The sequence below is a fragment of the Dermacentor andersoni genome, unplaced genomic scaffold, assembly GCF_023375885.2.
Source record: "Dermacentor andersoni unplaced genomic scaffold, qqDerAnde1_hic_scaffold ctg00000301.1, whole genome shotgun sequence".
Taxonomy (NCBI): Eukaryota; Metazoa; Arthropoda; class Arachnida; order Ixodida; family Ixodidae; genus Dermacentor; species Dermacentor andersoni.
In genome coordinates this window covers 17402-36614 of record NW_027314993.1, presented here as the reverse complement: position 1 = coordinate 36614, position 19213 = coordinate 17402, and the positions used below count along the sequence as shown (strand labels likewise).

At 45.2% G+C, this 19213-nt stretch overlaps 1 long non-coding RNA gene across 2 annotated transcripts; it reads left to right on the top strand.

The window, feature by feature from the left end:
- Window positions 1-6870: 6870 nt before the first annotated feature.
- LOC140214484 (uncharacterized) lies at window positions 6871-15207 on the top strand. 2 transcript variants are annotated; one of them, XR_011891414.1, is made up of 4 exons: window positions 6871-8459; window positions 9450-9554; window positions 12220-12364; window positions 15098-15207. It is a non-coding gene; the product is annotated as an uncharacterized lncRNA (long non-coding RNA). The 2 variants fall into 2 exon arrangements; XR_011891415.1 differs by lacking the exon at window positions 6871-8459 and adding an exon at window positions 8680-8910.
- Window positions 15208-19213: the final 4006 nt, after the last annotated feature.

Here is a 19213-nt window from a genome sequence, read left to right as displayed (position 1 = left end):
GATGCTGCTCTTTTTAGCACCCGCGCACGCATTTGTGCGAAAACGCGTTTTAAGCATGCACATGCATCTTTTGGTAGACGCGGATGAAGTTTTCTGCAAAACCACAAGATGTGCATGCAAATGGTGCTTTTTGCAGAACGCGCACGTGGATTTCTACCAAACGACGTGCTAAGCATGCCGATGCTGCTCTTTTTAGCACCCGCGCACGCATTTGTGCGAAAACGCGTTTTAAGCATGCACATGCATCTTTTGGTAGACGCGGATGAAGTTTTCTGCAAAACCACAAGATGTGCATGCAAATGGTGCTTTTTGCAGAACGCGCACGTGGATTTCTACCAAACGACGTGCTAAGCATGCCGATGCTGCTCTTTTTAGCACCCGCGCACGCATTTTTGCGAAAACGCGTTTTAAGCATGCACATGCATCTTTTGGTAGACGCGGATGAAGTTTTCTGCAAAACCACAAGATGTGCATGCAAATGGTGCTTTTTGCAGAACGCGCACGTGGATTTCTACCAAACGACGTGCTAAGCATGCCGATGCTGCTCTTTTTAGCACCCGCGCACGCATTTGTGCGAAAACGCGTTTTAAGCATGCACATGCATCTTTTGGTAGGCGCGGATGAAGTTTTCTGCAAAACCACAAGATGTGCATGCAAATGGTGCTTTTTGCAGAACGCGCACCTGGATTTCTACCAAACGACGTGCTAAGCATGCCGATGCTGCTCTTTTTAGCACCCGCGCACGGATTTGTGCGAAAACGCGTTTTAAGCATGCACATGCATCTTTTGGTAGACGCGGATGAAGTTTTCTGCAAAACCACAAGATGTGCATGCAAATGGTGCTTTTGGCAGAACGCGCACGTGGATTTCTACCAAACGACGTGCTAAGCATGCCGATGCTGCTCTTTTTAGCACCCGCGCACGGATTTGTGCGAAAACGCGTTTTAAGCATGCACATGCATCTTTTGGTAGACGCGGATGAAGTTTTCTGCAAAACCACAAGATGTGCATGCAAATGGTGCTTTTTGCAGAACGCGCACGTGGATTTCTACCAAACGACGTGCTAAGCATGCCGATGCTGCTCTTTTTAGCACCCGCGCACGCATTTGTGAGAAAACGCGTTTTAAGCATGCACATGCATCTTTTGGTAGACGCGGATGAAGTTTTCTGCAAAACCACAAGATGTGCATGCAAATGGTGCTTTTTGCAGAACGCGCACGTGGATTTCTACCAAACGACGTGCTAAGCATGCCGATGCTGCTCTTTTTAGCACCCGCGCACGCATTTGAGCGAAAACGCGTTTTAAGCATGCACATGCATCTTTTGGTAGACGCGGATGAAGTTTTCTGCAAAACTACAAGATGTGCATGCAAATGGTGCTTTTTGCAGAACGCGCACGTGGATTTCTACCAAACGACGTGCTAAGCATGCCGATGCTGCTCTTTTTAGCACCCGCGCACGCATTTGTGCGAAAACGCGTTTTAAGCATGCACATGCATCTTTTGGTAGGCGCGGATGAAGTTTTCTGCAAAACCACAAGATGTGCATGCAAATGGTGCTTTTTGCAGAACGCGCACGTGGATTTCTACCAAACGACGTGCTAAGCATGCCGATGCTGCTCTTTTTAGCACCCGCGCACGGATTTGTGCGAAAACGCGTTTTAAGCATGCACATGCATCTTTTGGTAGACGCGGATGAAGTTTTCTGCAAAACCACAAGATGTGCATGCAAATGGTGCTTTTGGCAGAACGCGCACGTGGATTTCTACCAAACGACGTGCTAAGCATGCCGATGCTGCTCTTTTTAGCACCCGCGCACGCATTTGTGCGAAAACGCATTTTAAGCATGCACATGCATCTTTTCGTAGACGCGGATGAAGTTTTCTGCAAAACCACAAGATGTGCATGCAAATGGTGCTTTTTGCAGAACGCGCTCGTGAATTTCTACCAAACGACGTGCTAAGCATGCCGATGCTGCTCTTTTTAGCACCCGCGCACGCATTTGTGCGAAAACGCGTTTTAAGCATGCACATGCATCTTTTGGTAGACGCGGATGAAGTTTTCTGCAAAACCACAAGATGTGCATGCAAATGGTGCTTTTTGCAGAACGCGCACGTGGATTTCTACCAAACGACGTGCTAAGCATGCCGATGCTGCTCTTTTTAGCACCCGCGCACGCATTTGTGCGAAAACGCGTTTTAAGCATGCACATGCATCTTTTGGTAGACGCGGATGAAGTTTTCTGCAAAACCACAAGATGTGCATGCAAATGGTGCTTTTTGCAGAACGCGCACGTGGATTTCTACCAAACGACGTGCTAAGCATGCCGATGCTGCTCTTTTTAGCACCCGCGCACGCATTTGTGCGAAAACGCGTTTTAAGCATGCACATGCATCTTTTGGTAGACGCGGATGAAGTTTTCTGCAAAACCACAAGATGTGCATGCAAATGGTGCTTTTTGCAGAACGCGCACGTGGATTTCTACCAAACGACGTGCTAAGCATGCCGATGCTGCTCTTTTTAGCACCCGCGCACGCATTTGTGCGAAAACGCGTTTTAAGCATGCACATGCATCTTTTGGTAGACGCGGATGAAGTTTTCTGCAAAACCACAAGATGTGCATGCAAATGGTGCTTTTTGCAGAACGCGCACGTGGATTTCTACAAAATGACGTGCTAAGCATGCCGATGCTGCTCTTTTTAGCACCCGCGCACGCATTTGCGCGAAAACGCGTTTTAAGCATGCACATGCATCTTTTGGTAGACGCGGATGAACTTTTCTGCAAAACCACAAGATGTGCATGCAAATGGTGCTTTTGGCAGAACGCGCACGTGGATTTCTACCAAACGACGTGCTAAGCATGCCGATGCTGCTGTTTTTAGCACCCGCTCACGCATTTGTGCGAAAACGCGTTTTAAGCATGCACATGCATCTTTTGGTAGACGCGGATGAAGTTTTCTGCAAAACCACAAGATGTGCATGCAAATGGTGCTTTTGGCAGAACGCGCACGTGGATTTCTACCAAACGACGTGCTAAGCATGCCGATGCTGCTTTTTTTAGCACCCGCGCACGCATTTGTGCGAAAACGCGTTTTAAGCATGCACATGCATCTTTTGGTAGACGCGGATGAAGTTTTCTGCAAAACCACAAGATGTGCATGCAAATGGTGCTTTTTGCAGAACGCGCACGTGGATTTCTACCAAACGACGTGCTAAGCATGCCGATGCTGCTCTTTTTAGCACCCGCGCACGGATTTGTGCGAAAACGCGTTTTAAGCATGCACATGCATCTTTTGGTAGACGCGGATGAAGTTTTCTACAAAACCACAAGATGTGCATGCAAATGGTGCTTTTTGCAGAACGCGCACGTGGATTTCTACCAAACGACGTGCTAAGCATGCCGATGCTGCTCTTTTTAGCACCCGCGCACGCATTTGTGCGAAAACGCGTTTTAAGCATGCACATGCATCTTTTGGTAGACGCGGATGAAGTTTTCTGCAAAACCACAAGATGTGCATGCAAATGGTGCTTTTTGCAGAACGCGCACGTGGATTTCTACCAAACGACGTGCTAAGCATGCCGATGCTGCTATTTTTAGCACCCGCGCACGCATTTGTGCGAAAACGCGTTTTAAGCATGCACATGCATCTTTTGGTAGACGCGGATGAAGTTTTCTGCAAAACCGCAAGATGTGCATGCAAATGGTGCTTTTTGCAGAACGCGCACGTGTATTTCTACCAAACGACGTGCTAAGCATGCCGATGCTGCTCTTTTTAGCACCCGCGCACGCATTTGTGCGAAAACGCGTTTTAAGCATGCACATGCATCTTTTGGTAGACGCGGATGAAGTTTTCTGCAAAACCACAAGATGTGCATGCAAATGGTGCTTTTTGCAGAACGCGCACGTGGATTTCTACCAAAGGACGTGCTAAGCATGCCGATGCTGCTCTTTTTAGCACCCGCGCACGCATTTGTGCGAAAACGCGTTTTAAGCATGCACATGCATCTTTTGGTAGACGCGGATGAAGTTTTCTGCAAAACCACAAGATGTGCATGCAAATGGTGCTTTTTGCAGAACGCGCACGTGGATTTCTACCAAACGACGTGCTAAGCATGGCGATGCTGCTCTTTTTAGCACCCGCGCACGCATTTGTGCGAAAACGCGTTTTAAGCATGCACATGCATCTTTTGGTAGACGCGGATGAAGTTTTCTGCAAAACCACAAGATGTGCATGCAAATGGTGCTTTTTGCAGAACGCGCACGTGGATTTCTACCAAACGACGTGCTAAGCATGCCGATGCTGCTCTTTTTAGCACCCGCGCACGCATTTGTGCGAAAACGCGTTTTAAGCATGCACATGCATCTTTTGGTAGACGCGGATGAAGTTTTCTGCAAAACCACAAGATGTGCATGCAAATGGTGCTTTTTGCAGAACGCGCACGTGGATTTCTACCAAACGACGTGCTAAGCATGCCGATGCTGCTCTTTTTAGCACCCGCGCACGCATTTGTGCGAAAACGCGTTTTAAGCATGCACATGCATCTTTTGGTAGACGCGGATGAAGTTTTCTGCAAAAACACGAGATGTGCATGCAAATGGTGCTTTTTGCAGAACGCGCACGTGGATTTCTACAAAATGACGTGCTAAGCATGCCGATGCTGCTCTTTTTAGCACCCGCGCACGCATTTGCGCGAAAACGCGTTTTAAGCATGCACATGCATCTTTTGGTAGACGCGGATGAACTTTTCTGCAAAACCACAAGATGTGCATGCAAATGGTGCTTTTGGCAGAACGCGCACGTGGATTTCTACCAAACGACGTGCTAAGCATGCCGATGCTGCTGTTTTTAGCACCCGCGCACGCATTTGTGCGAAAACGCGTTTTAAGCATGCACATGCATCTTTTGGTAGACGCGGATGAAGTTTTCTGCAAAACCACAAGATGTGCATGCAAATGGTGCTTTTGGCAGAACGCGCACGTGGATTTCTACCAAACGACGTGCTAAGCATGCCGATGCTGCTTTTTTTAGCACCCGCGCACGCATTTGTGCGAAAACGCGTTTTAAGCATGCACATGCATCTTTTGGTAGACGCGGATGAAGTTTTCTGCAAAACCACAAGATGTGCATGCAAATGGTGCTTTTTGCAGAACGCGCACGTGGATTTCTACCAAACGACGTGCTAAGCATGCCGATGCTGCTCTTTTTAGCACCCGCGCACGGATTTGTGCGAAAACGCGTTTTAAGCATGCACATGCATCTTTTGGTAGACGCGGATGAAGTTTTCTACAAAACCACAAGATGTGCATGCAAATGGTGCTTTTTGCAGAACGCGCACGTGGATTTCTACCAAACGACGTGCTAAGCATGCCGATGCTGCTCTTTTTAGCACCCGCGCACGCATTTGTGCGAAAACGCGTTTTAAGCATGCACATGCATCTTTTGGTAGACGCGGATGAAGTTTTCTGCAAAACCACAAGATGTGCATGCAAATGGTGCTTTTTGCAGAACGCGCACGTGGATTTCTACCAAACGACGTGCTAAGCATGCCGATGCTGCTATTTTTAGCACCCGCGCACGCATTTGTGCGAAAACGCGTTTTAAGCATGCACATGCATCTTTTGGTAGACGCGGATGAAGTTTTCTGCAAAACCGCAAGATGTGCATGCAAATGGTGCTTTTTGCAGAACGCGCACGTGTATTTCTACCAAACGACGTGCTAAGCATGCCGATGCTGCTCTTTTTAGCACCCGCGCACGCATTTGTGCGAAAACGCGTTTTAAGCATGCACATGCATCTTTTGGTAGACGCGGATGAAGTTTTCTGCAAAACCACAAGATGTGCATGCAAATGGTGCTTTTTGCAGAACGCGCACGTGGATTTCTACCAAAGGACGTGCTAAGCATGCCGACCCTATTGGAAAATCCTATTTAAATTCAAACTGGGTTATACAGGTTTAAACTGGTTTTAACAGGGACCTGTTTAGCAACAAACAGGTATAAACAGGACCAGTTTACACACGAACAGGTTTGAACGGGGTCCCGTTTGGCATGCAAACAGGTATAAACTGGACCAGTTTACACACGAACAGGTCTGGATGGGGTCCCGTTTGGCATGCAAACAGGTATAAACTGGACCAGTTCACACATGAACAGGGCTGAGCGGGGTCCCGTTTGGCATGCAAGCAGGTATAGGCACGACCAGTTCAAGCAGAAATGGGTCTTAACAGGGGCCCTGTTTGCAACTAAACTGGCTTATACTGGACACAGTAGCACCATATAGGGTCGCCTGTTTGGCACAAAAGCTGGTTTATTCTGGAGCTTTGTGGCAACCATACTGGATGGTATCATGCATACGAGTTTAATGCTTGAATAGAACTGGGGAGGAACTTTTTATTGTTCGACATCCTGACAATTTAGCCCCTAGTGCTAAATTGGGGCCATTATCAAGCTCTACAGAAATTGCGTGACCACCTCGGAACATTCACAGACCAAACTGCGATATGCTAGCTGCGAATTTCAAACCGATTCCCGGTCCTGCCCAGTTGAAAAAGACACAGGAATTCCTGCTGCAACTACAGCAATTTCTGTTGTACGACAGAAGTTCCTAACGTTTCTGAAGTTGCGACAGACATTTCTGACGTTACGACAGCGATTCTGACGTCGCAACAGAAACATTCGGTCGCGACGGCCAAGAGTTCTGAAGTCGCAACAGAAGCACTTTCCGTCGCGGCCCTTTAAAATGTCAGCTTCGCAGCGGTGGTGTACACTGTACTTTTTTTCTTGCGCGGTATTCAATCGTGCTTCTTTGGAGCCGGCAGTACTGATAGCACCGACGCCGGCATTAAAGTCGACGTTGCCAATTGTTATAATTGTGCCGTGACGACGCGGCACCAGCAACGCCCTACCGGCCTCCTCAAAATCGGCCGCTGATCAAAATCATACCATCTGCGGGAATGGCTGCGTATCCGCTTTGTTTTATTTGGTAAGATGGGGCACACAGGCCTGTGGACTTACATGTGCGGTTACACTGACACATTAGTTAATTTCCCAGAAATATTGCACAAGCATATGCGAAGCGGGAAAGAAGTTTTGGATTGTTCCACAAAGTTGCGTGAAAAGCTGTCTCGCTCGGGTCTCATTAATCTGGTACAGCGCTGCCGTGAGAAGCCAGTATTCTGTCGAGATGAAGACTCACCCACGAGTGTTTATGTAGCTATATTGTATTGAACACACGAATTATATGCGAGCTCAAAAGTGTAAAGAGCAAGAGACAACTGTCGAAATTAGCAGTAACAACCCTCAGTGTCCCCGGTCACCGTTGTCTGTTTCTGAATTTCGTATGAAATATGGATATCGTTACAGCAAAATCGATGGTCTAGCACTCCACGATGTACCTGTCGATGGTAACAACACTTTTGCTCATCTAGAGATGCGGCAGTTGACGCGGTGAAGTGAAAGCGCATCGTGGCTTTTAAAATGCAAATGTAAACAGCAACCCAGACAGCAATTTACACTCTTGACATAGCTTCAACATACGCCAGCAGTGATGTTCGGCTTGGTGCAGTGGTAAGATGCTTGTCTCGGAACCGTCAGGTCCAAAGTTCGAATCCTAGGCAAAAGGCATTTTTTTTTCTACTTTTATTTTTTATTTTATTTCGTATTATTAATTTTACATAACCTTAAAATGACCTCTGTCAATTTTTAATCAAATATTGATCAGGAACTACAGAATTTTCGACTACAGGGCGTCACACTACAGAGAACAGAACGACAGTCACAACGTCCCAAAATACGACAGACTGAAAATTTGCTGTTGTGTTTTTCAAGTGGGTGAGACGTCTATACGGCGTATACGCAGATTGCTGTCCTCTCTATTAAAAGCAACGTTGCTGAAACACGTCGTACAAGACGCTGTACGACTCGCATAACATCGAAATACAACGCCGTCACCATCCATAAGATCACCGAAAGCACGGTCGCTTTCGGTGGCGGCCTACAGATGGCAGCACAGGTAGCGCCGGTAAAGTTACAGGTGATATTATTTTGCCGTCCTCAGTTGTCGCCACATGTGAGTGCTTGCTGCATTGACGCCGTCCGATGTAGTTGTTTAATCGTGTGTACGCTGTGCCGAGAGAAATTGTGGTGCATTTTGTATGCATTGAGAATCACAAAACCCCTGGGACCGCGTAATGTAGCCCGCAGTATCCTTCGTGTGGTGCGCCGATGTCGAAGATATGACCCTTCGCGCTTCCTTTGTTCCGGTCTCATGAACAGGATCTCCTCCTCTGGCACTGTCGCATCGTATCGCGCTGTACGGAAGAATTTGGTGAAAGTTGTGCTCTTACGTCCTGTAGTTGATCCGCAATTCAACAGTGTGTGCGCCGGAAGGACCGTTGGTGCAGTCGATGCCGCGGCACCTGTGACGCTAAAAGGAGCGTTTTCCGAGTACGCCTAGAAAGGTAAGTCCGGCGCTTGCGCGCATTCTTCCTATCTATGGTTCGTGAAGTGTGCGTTGTTGTACGTATCGCAAGATCCGTACAACAACCGGATCCGGATTTGTAAAGCAGCAAGAATTATAAATGTGCTTTTCAAATGGTTGTTCTTCATGTCGCAGTGCACATTTAGCAAAAAGTTCCATGGAAATTGCCCTAAAACGTATTCATGTTACCAACAACTCTATCTGTGGTTTATTTACTTTCACCTATGAAGCACGCTAGCGCGGGTGGTTCTTTGATCTAAATGGGCACAAAAATTCAAGCAAAGAAAGTTACTGTTTGTGTACATAATTTTTCATTAAGAAATGGTATAGTCATTTCTAGAAGTAGTACGTCGATGTGTCGTCGTCACAGCTAACAGCTGCGCGAGATAGCACCCGATTTCTTCGTCGACGCATGGCCAGATTTTTAGCTTGTATGGAAATTCTTCTGTTTATAGTGTGTCGTCAGATGACGTGTATTAGTGTCCTGTGTGTTTTCGTGTACTTGTAAAGGATTCCGATCTAGCAGGGAAGCCGAAATTACGTAAGCAATGTTTCTTTTTAATCGAAAAATCTTTCTCTTTTCTGTATTGTCTCTCCAGAAATGAGGTGGTCTGTTGTAATTTTAAGCGCATCGTCCTTTGGGAGCAGTGCTTTGTTGCGCCGCATAGACAAGTTAGGTTTTGGAACGCTTTTCATGTCCTAAGGAATTTTTTGATAGTACAATTCACATTTCACGTTATACAGCTGTACGTTTGTGTGAACCTTTTCATAGTAGATTCATGTTCTCTACAGTTCGATTTACGTGTTATTTAACCGCCTGTGATGTTACAATCAGATATTTGCACAACCAGTTGCAGTTTCATGTAACTGGTTGTATGAGACTTTTTTCAAAATATGACGTGATCTTTTTATATCACAAGTTTGCGGTTTCAGCAGGGATTACAATAAATAAGTATTTATTATTGTTTAGGGATGGCAAGATTTTGTGAACCAGAGGCACCTCCACATATGCACCTGCGGCACTTCTGCAGCCTCAACAGCACGGAAAAGTACCTGATGTGCATGCTGTGACAAGGTGTGTGCAAAGCAGTTGCTGCCACTTACAAGAGCTGCAGATTTTGTTGGTATCATCCATGTTTGGAAACTCCTGAATTTTTCGTGGGTTTACAAATGTGGGCTCATTTTACAATTTTATTAATGTCATTTTAGAAAGACAATGAAGTTGTGTTGGTTAAGATGTTTTAAAGCTGTTGAGAGATTGACGGTATGACATTGTTAAAATGCATGTAAAAAATTAATTATAATGGTACTTGTACTGCTTTATTATTAGCGATGCAATATCTCTAACGAGAACATCAGAGGGGCACGTGCTTTTAGGAAGTTTAGTCAGATAAATTCCTGAAGCAGCGTAAAGCTCTGTAATCTAAAAAAAATGTTGTCAGTTACTGGTTTCAAGTTCGCTGCTGCTTTTCGTGCTGCACGACAAGTTAAATAATGGTTGATAATGTGTGTGTGACGTAATAGTTCTGCGCAAACACACGAGGTGGAGAGAAGTAATTAATAAAGGGAAAATCAGACATCCACCCGCTCGTACCATTTCCAACAAAGGAAACCTGTATGTGTTCCTCAAAAGGAAAGCCGCACAGTTGAAGAAAAATTCGTCCTGGTCCGGGACTCGAACCCGGGACTACCGCCTTTCCGAGGCAGCCACTCTACCATCTGAGATAACCAGCTGGCTAGCACATGGCAGGGCGAAGTCGAATTACTTGACAACGCGAAGCAAAAGCAAGGGTTTGACATAATATTTTTTTCTCCTTTATTAATTACTTCTCTACACCTTGCGCATTTCCGCAGAACTATTACGTCAGACCCTTGCCTTTGCTTCATGTTGTCGACAAATTCGACTTGGCCCGGCCATCTGCTAGCCGCCTGGTTATCTTAGATGGTAAAGCGGCTGTCCCGGAAAGGCGGTGGTCCCATGTTTGAGTCCCAGACCTGGACGGTTTCTTTTTTTCAATTGTGAGGCTTTCCTTTCGAGGAATCCGTACGGGTTTCTTTTGTAGCAATTGCTACGAGCGGGTAGATGTGCGATTTTCCCTTTATTAATAATGTGTGTGTGTATGCAACAATGGGGGTGCTGAGAGCAAGCTTTAAAATAATGTGTGCTATGTCCCCAACAAAGAATTTAGTGTCTGCAGCATTTTTACAAAATATTATGTTCACAGGTTGGCAGGTATGACATAATGTACAACAATAATGTACAACACTTTTGCTGTAGATGCATTTTCATAACGTCCATTTTCTGTCTACTTGAATCGTATATTTAGAATTTGGCCCACCTTCAGTTTGATCAAGTTACATAGGTAGCCCCCTCTGAATTAAATATAATTAGGAGCTATTGTAGATATGCATGATATACCTACTCACTGTATTGTGACAGATATTTTTAGGGACTGTGTTGTGAGGCATGCTTTACCTGTATGTCTTCCTGCAGCTTGCCCGACAAAAGCATAAATGCTTTGCCCACCTCTATTATTATGCTTTCATGTAGACTTCTAACATCTGTGCCCACATAGACTCCTTGTTCTTAATTACATTTTTCTAAGTATTCACTGTTGTGCATTACATTATTGTGTTACATTACTGTGCATTACATGTTTTTCTTTGTTTTATTTTGGAGGGGGTATTCATTTCTATAATAGTACAGAGAATAGGAGTTCAAAACAAAAAGCCACGAAAGGTGGCTTAAAAGTGTATGAAGCTTGGAATTCTACATTCCATCCCCTAAAGCGCTACCAGTAGTAAAAGATTCCTAATTGTCTTTTTTAGAAGCTAACTGCCAGATACATAGTCCCATTAGGAGAGTATGTTATTTTTTCTTCTTTGGTCTGACTTGTTTTGTTGAATGTTCTCCTTGTTCAGAATTTGTTTTCTTGCCACCTCATGCAATACTCCAACTGGAGCCTATGAGCTATGTGTATAATAAGTAAATTCCTAAAGCATGCAACAAACCATGCAGCATAGCATTTAAATGTTGCCAGTTTATAATGCTTCTCGAGTGCAGCGCATCATGGAGCTTGAGGCTGATCTCTTCAGATGTAAAACAAATTGCAGGGTATGAAAATGTGGTCCTACAAACTGCTGGTTACGCATGTCAGTCAGCCTGTTGCAGTGGTCACAAGTGAGAATGTAACCAGAAGCTGGGCGTGCTCGGCCATTTTGCATGTGGCTCAGGATAAAGCTTCACCTCTGCCATTGCTTCTCTTATAATAATGGCCTCCGAGTATACATGCCGAGTTATGCTTCTGGGGACACCTATTAGTTAACCTTATCAGGTAATACCATTAGCCTTATGGGTGCTATAATGTTGCAGTGCCTGCAGGATGGCCAGCATTACAACACATTAAAATTATTGTACAAGTCATGCAATGGTATCGGGATTGGCCCACCAAGTGACAACCTTTAATTACACTATACCTGGGATCAGCTCACTCAGTCAGGGAGACATCCATGCATAAGGGGAGGGGTATGGCAAATAGAGGGCGTTCGATTAATCTTTCTCACATAGATAGCTGATACATATAATCTTTCTTAAATTGGATGCTTTGTTGCTCAAAGTGAAGTTACTTATGGGCATAATGTCAGCATTTCGATCCTATTTATGCTTAACGAAAGTTGCTTTGTTCAGTGTCACTTTTTATATTGTTTCGCTTGTGATTCTAAGCTCATTTGTTTTATAGCTGCTGTAGGTATGGCTGGACCTGGAGAAGAAGTGTAAGCAGACCATGCTATGTTGCTGATCTGCGCTGATCTCCACATCCATGTTGGTCCCGCGACAGTTGGGCACCATTGTGCCTTGCTTCATTGACAAGGTGATATAATATGGTGAGCTTGTACTTCAATATCGGTATTGAAAATTATGTTAAGGAAAAAAGACAAGGATTTGTCTTTATGATAGATACACTCATGTTCTTTCTTTAAGGTGTTCTTTTGACACTGTTCTGCATGGACAAATTTTTAGAGAATTATAACAGTCCTTTATTGCAAAGTGCCATGGCGCTAGTTTATGCGTTAAACTAGCACTCGTTCACCAAAAAAAGCCTTATTTAGCACACAATTCACAAGGAAAGAAAGGAGGCAACAGGACAGAGTGCTACTAACAGTTCAGTATTATTGCTCGCACAGTGATATTGTGCAAAAGGTGAAAGGGGGAGAATAGATCTGAATACATGCTGTTCGCACAGAAACATGGTGAGCGTGACACTTGTTTTACAATGATAAGAAGCAGTCTCACTGTCTAGTAATTCTCTGCATGGGGAGCTAGCGCTAGGTTCCTCGTCATACATATAAGAAAAGCCTCAGATATCTCTCCAGCGCTTTTGTCTTTATATTTTGTCACGATCAAGCAGCTTTCAAACATAGGTGCATGTGCGCCGAGAGCAGTGCACTACCACTGCTAACTGACCCATGCATCAAGTTTGCTTGGTCACGCTGCCAGTCATTTATACATTGGCCGGTTTATCCGATGTAGCCTCTACTGCAGGAAATGGTATATGATAGACACTGCACCTGTGTACTGTACGTGCTTTGTTACATGATTTTTTTTCAGAGATAGTGATGCAGGCCTTTTCATTATTTACATGCCTACACAACAAACCAAGCCAACATGAGGCAACTGTTCTCGGCACGAAACAAACTTGATTCGTTAGTTTTCGTTCATTGGTGCGATCACACTAAGGCAGACAAGCTTGTAGGCTGTGCTTCTGCAATTTGTACAGCACACTGACAGCACTGGTGTGGGCCTCATCTGTGGGCTGACTTATGGCACCTTCTACAGCGCAGACCACTTGTGTTGGGCGAGGCACCAATGTTGACGTTTGTTCCCTTGTGCAAAACAGCAGTCCTAGGTTTTGAGTAGTTGTAGGAAGACAAGGTAAACACAACTTCCACGGCTTGAGTGGGCTCATTTCTCTTGGGGCATCTAGCTTTTTTTCTTGCAACTGTGCAGAGGTGCTTCCCTAGAGTCTGTGTGAAAATGAGTTGTGCATTCGGGAACTCCTGAACAATGATCTGCTATAGTTAGGGCTTTGCGAAAATGCACTGTCTACCAATTGGTAGAAGGTGCATTATTCAGCCACTGATTTCCTGTTGGCATGCTTGCACTCGTGCTGTCAGTAATTTCTTGGCTTGCCGAATTATCTTGAGGCCCCACGCTGATGATGCTACCGATGTCGTCATGTGCAGACTTTTCAGGATGAGGTTTTTTGCTTTGCAAATGTTGTTGAAAGGTAGGTGGTGCTTACAGGTAGCTATTCTAGATATTAGTGGAATGAATTGGCCCATCTTGCTTCATCAAACATCGTCACGCCGACATCAGTTGCACAAACAAAAAACCTGGCCTACTCGCAGCGTCGTGCACGAAGAAACAAACAAATCAGCTGCTGGATTGTCTTGACATGGCATACTAAGCTGAGACCGGAACTGCTGTAGCTACAAACCAGGCAGAGACGATGATGATGAGCAGGGATTCGCAGTAGCGCCACTTCGTGGGGCAGCAAGGAGGCTCCGTTCAAAACAAAAATGTCGTTCAGCAAGTAGAACCATGCAACGGTCAGAGTCGGTGCATGGTGCTCTCGATCAAGTTGGCTCAAGGAGTGTCCGAAAAATCAGACGAGAGGTTGCAAGGCGACCGAACTTTCGGAAGTTGTTATACATTATGGTCCATGGGGAGAATGGCGGTGCCGTGAAGCAGACCGAGTAATCAAGTCCGAATTTTCGGAGTCCGGAAAATCAGTCGGCGACTGTACCTATACCTATGTGTCTATGTATACCTAGGTGCAACAGTGTTTGCTATGATCTGTGCAAGAATTGCTGTTGCCCGTAGATGCCCAACATGTCGGGTGTCAAGTTGTAAAATACCTTGCAAAAGTGATCTACGGAAAAATACCGCTTCTGCTATATTTCGCTTTTGCAAGAAATTTTGCGGCTGCTGGCACCTACCTTAAAAGGCTTTATATGGTCTTCGCATGGCCAGGGCCTTCTACTTTTGTGAGTTTGCTTATCTTGAAATTTACCCCGGTTTTTATAACTTCAAGTTGGCGGGATCCCTAGTCTCCTTTAACGTGTACCCAATAGACCTTACATAGGGGTTTTGGCATTTCCCTGCCATCTAAATGCAGCCATTGTGGCCGGGATTCAATCCCACGCCCTCTGCCTGAGCAGCGCAATGTCAAAGCCAGTACACTACGGTATTTTGCTGGCAGAAGGGTTTAGTTTCTGAATAATTTATTATCTCAACCTGTCGGTGTTGTTTTTAAAGGTATTTCATGTTTGTATTCTGTTGCTTCAATACTAGTAATTATTGCTAATCAAACGATCTTTTTCCTATAACACTTGCTTCAATCGCCTGCTAATTATGACAGCTTATTCTCCCACAGTACTCCATGTTCCCTTGAAACATAGGCATTGCATGAAACCACATATTTTTCAATAAGATTTATTCATTATCTCCTATGACCGGAATGCTGAACCTTTCTTATCTGTGGGAACATAGACGAATTTGCCTATGTGCCAACCTGTTGCATGAGTCAAGATAAATTATTGGCTTTACTTTTTCAGGTGCCCTGCTCGCTCTCACCCAAGCAACCCACTCCAGCGGTCTTCTCTCGGCAGACTGGATGCATCGAAATACCGTTAGAAGGTCCAATAAACAGTGCTTGGGACATTTATGACATGCTTTTTTTTAAGCCGGATGACTTCAGGCTTAATGAAAGCTCAAGTTGGTGTACAGAAATACCTACGTAAAGTATACTTGTCTTTTTCACTTACAAGTACATGCCAATACTTTGCCTGACATTTTTCACCCCAAAATTACGCTTTACTGTGGATTTGTGAACAAACCATTACAACAAAAAGCACTGCATTAAAACGAGTACAAGTAATCGAACAAATACTAAATCTGCAAGAATTACATTTGCATACTAGTAGTAAATATGAAAATGAGGTACAGTCTTCTTCAGGGTGCATTTTCTTGTAGGTCATACATAGAGAACGTACTCGTGGGTCATACAAAACTTGTTCATGATGTATCACATCAGTGTTGGTAGTGCTAATCAATTTATGCCGAAAATTGTGTTTATCTTCGTATCAAGCAATGTACCAGGCAAACCTACATGTGAAAGTGGCATTCTTGTTGCAAACATAATGCAGATCTACTTCTCTTCAATGCTGATCGCAAATACACAAATGTACAAAATAGGTTTAAGAGTAAATTATATTAAGCAACATCAATCCATTCTGAAAGGACCAGGTATGAATGTAGCAAAATATAGGTCTGAACAGGGGCAAACGGGTCTGGGTTAGATAGGACGGGATTAAACGGGTCAGGATTAAACAGGATTTAAACGGGTCAGGATCAAACAGGATTTAAACAGGTCAGGTTTAAACTGGATTTAAACGGGTCAGGTTTAAACAGGAATAAACAGGATTTAAACAGGTCAGGACTGAACAGGATCAAACGGGGTCCCGTTCCATAACCCTATTTGATGAAACCCGTTTGAAAACAAATAGGATTTTCTAGTAGGGGATGCTGCTCTTTTTAGCACCCGCGCACGCATTTGTGCGAAAACGCGTTTTAAGCATGCACATGCATCTTTTGGTAGACGCGGATGAAGTTTTCTGCAAAACCACAAGATGTGCATGCAAATGGTGCTTTTTGCAGAACGCGCACGTGGATTTCTACCAAACGACGTGCTAAGCATGGCGATGCTGCTCTTTTTAGCACCCGCGCACGGATTTGTGCGAAAACGCGTTTTAAGCATGCACATGCATCTTTTGGTAGACGCGGATGAAGTTTTCTGCAAAACCACAAGATGTGCATGCAAATGGTGCTTTTGGCAGAACGCGCACTGGATTTCTACCAAACGACGTGCTAAGCATGCCGATGCTGCTCTATTTAGCACCCGCGCACGCATTTGTGCGAAAACGCGTTTTAAGCATGCACATGCATCTTTTGGTAGACGCGGATGAAGTTTTCTGCAAAACCACAAGATGTGCATGCAAATGGTGCTTTTTGCAGAACGCGCTCGTGGATTTCTACCAAACGACGTGCTAAGCATGCCGATGCTGCTCTTTTTAGCACCCGCGCACGCATTTGTGCGAAAACGCGTTTTAAGCATGCACATGCATCTTTTGGTAGACGCGGATGAAGTTTTCTGCAAAACCACAAGATGTGCATGCAAATGGTGCTTTTTGCAGAACGCGCACGTGGATTTCTACCAAACGACGTGCTAAGCATGCCGATGCTGCTCTTTTTAGCACCCGCGCACGCATTTGTGCGAAAACGCGTTTTAAGCATGCACATGCATCTTTTGGTAGACGCGGATGAAGTTTTCTGCAAAACCACAAGATGTGCATGCAAATGGTGCTTTTGGCAGAACGCGCACGTGGATTTCTACCAAGCGACGTGCTAAGCATGCCGATGCTGCTCTTTTTAGCACCAGCGCACGCATTTGTGCGAAAACGCGTTTTAAGCATGCACATGCATCTTTTGGTAGACGCGGATGAAGTTTTCTGCAAAACCACAAGATGTGCATGCAAATGGTGCTTTTTGCAGAACGCGCACGTGGATTTCTACCAAACGACGTGCTAAGCATGCCGATGCTGCTCTTTTTAGCACCCGCGCACGCATTTGTGCGAAAACGCGTTTTAAGCATGCACATGCATCTTTTGGTAGACGCGGATGAAGTTTTCTGCAAAACAACAAGATGTGCATGCAAATGGTGCTTTTTGCAGAACGCGCACGTGGATTTCTACCAAACGACGTGCTAAGCATGCCGATGCTGCTCTTTTTAGCACCCGCGCACGCATTTGTGCGAAAACGCGTTTTAAGCATGCACATGCATCTTTTGGTAGACGCGGATGAAGTTTTCTGCAAAACCACAAGATGTGCATGCAAATGGTGCTTTTTGCAGAACGCGCACGTGGATTTCTACCAAACGACGTGCTAAGCATGCCGATGCTGCTCTTTTTAGCACCCGCGCACGCATTTGTGCGAAAACGCGTTTTAAGCATGCACATGCATCTTTTGGTAGACGCGGATGAAGTTTTCTGCAAAACCACAAGATGTGCATGCAAATGGTGCTTTTTGCAGAACGCGCACGTGGATTTCTACCAAACGACGTGCTAAGCATGCCGATGCTGCTCTTTTTAGCACCCGCGCACGAATTTGCGCGAAAACGCGTTTTAAGCATGCACATGCATCTTTTGGTAGACGCGGATGAAGTTTTCTGCAAAACCACAAGATGTGCATGCAAATGGTGCTTTTTGCAGAACGCGCTCGTGGATTTCTACCAAACGACGTGCTAAGCATGCCGATGCTGCTCTTTTTAGCACCCGCGCACGCATTTGTGCGAAAACGCGTTTTAAGCATGCACATGCATCCTTTGGTAGACGCGGATGAAGTTTTCTGCAAAACCACAAGATGTGCATGCAAATGGTGCTTTTTGCAGAACGCGCACGTGGATTTCTACCAAACGACGTGCTAAGCATGCCGATGCTGCTCTTTTTAGCACCCGCGCACGCATTTGTGCGAAAACGCGTTTTAAGCATGCACATGCATCTTTTGGTAGACGCGGATGAAGTTTTCAGCAAAACCACAAGATGTGCATGCAAATGGTGCTTTTGGCAGAACGCGCACGTGGATTTCTACCAAGCGACGTGCTAAGCATGCCGATGCTGCTCTTTTTAGCACCAGCGCACGCATTTGTGCGAAAACGCGTTTTAAGCATGCACATGCATCTTTTGGTAGACGCGGATGAAGTTTTCTGCAAAACCACAAGATGTGCATGCAAATGGTGCTTTTTGCAGAACGCGCACGTGGATTTCTACCAAACGACGTGCTAAGCATGCCGATGCTGCTCTTTTTAGCACCCGCGCACGCATTTATGCGAAAACGCGTTTTAAGCATGCACATGCATCTTTTGGTAGACGCGGATGAAGTTTTCTGCAAAACCACAAGATGTGCATGCAAATGGTGCTTTTTGCAGAACGCGCACGTGGATTTCTACCAAACGACGTGCTAAGCATGCCGATGCTGCTCTTTTTAGCACCCGCGCACGCATTTGTGCGAAAACGCGTTTTAAGCATGCACATGCATCTTTTGGTAGACGCGGATGAAGTTTTCTGCAAAACCACAAGATGTGCATGCAAATGGTGCTTTTTGCAGAACGCGCACGTGGATTTCTACCAAACGACGTGCTAAGCATGCCGATGCTGCTCTTTTTAGCACCCGCGCACGCATTTGTGCGAAAACGCGTTTTAAGCATGCACATGCATCTTTTGGTAGACGCGGATGAAGTTTTCTGCAAAACCACAAGATGTGCATGCAAATGGTGCTTTTTGCAGAACGCGCACGTGGATTTCTACAAAATGACGTGCTAAGCATGCCGATGCTGCTCTTTTTAGCACCCGCGCACGCATTTGCGCGAAAACGCGTTTTAAGCATGCACATGCATCTTTTTGTAGACGCGGATGAACTTTTCTGCAAAACCACAAGATGTGCATGCAAATGGTGCTTTTGGCAGAACGCGCACGTGGATTTCTACCAAACGACGTGCTAAGCATGCCGATGCTGCTGTTTTTAGCACCCGCGCACGCATTTGTGCGAAAACGCGTTTTAAGCATGCACATGCATCTTTTGGTAGGCGCGGATGAAGTTTTCTGCAAAACCACAAG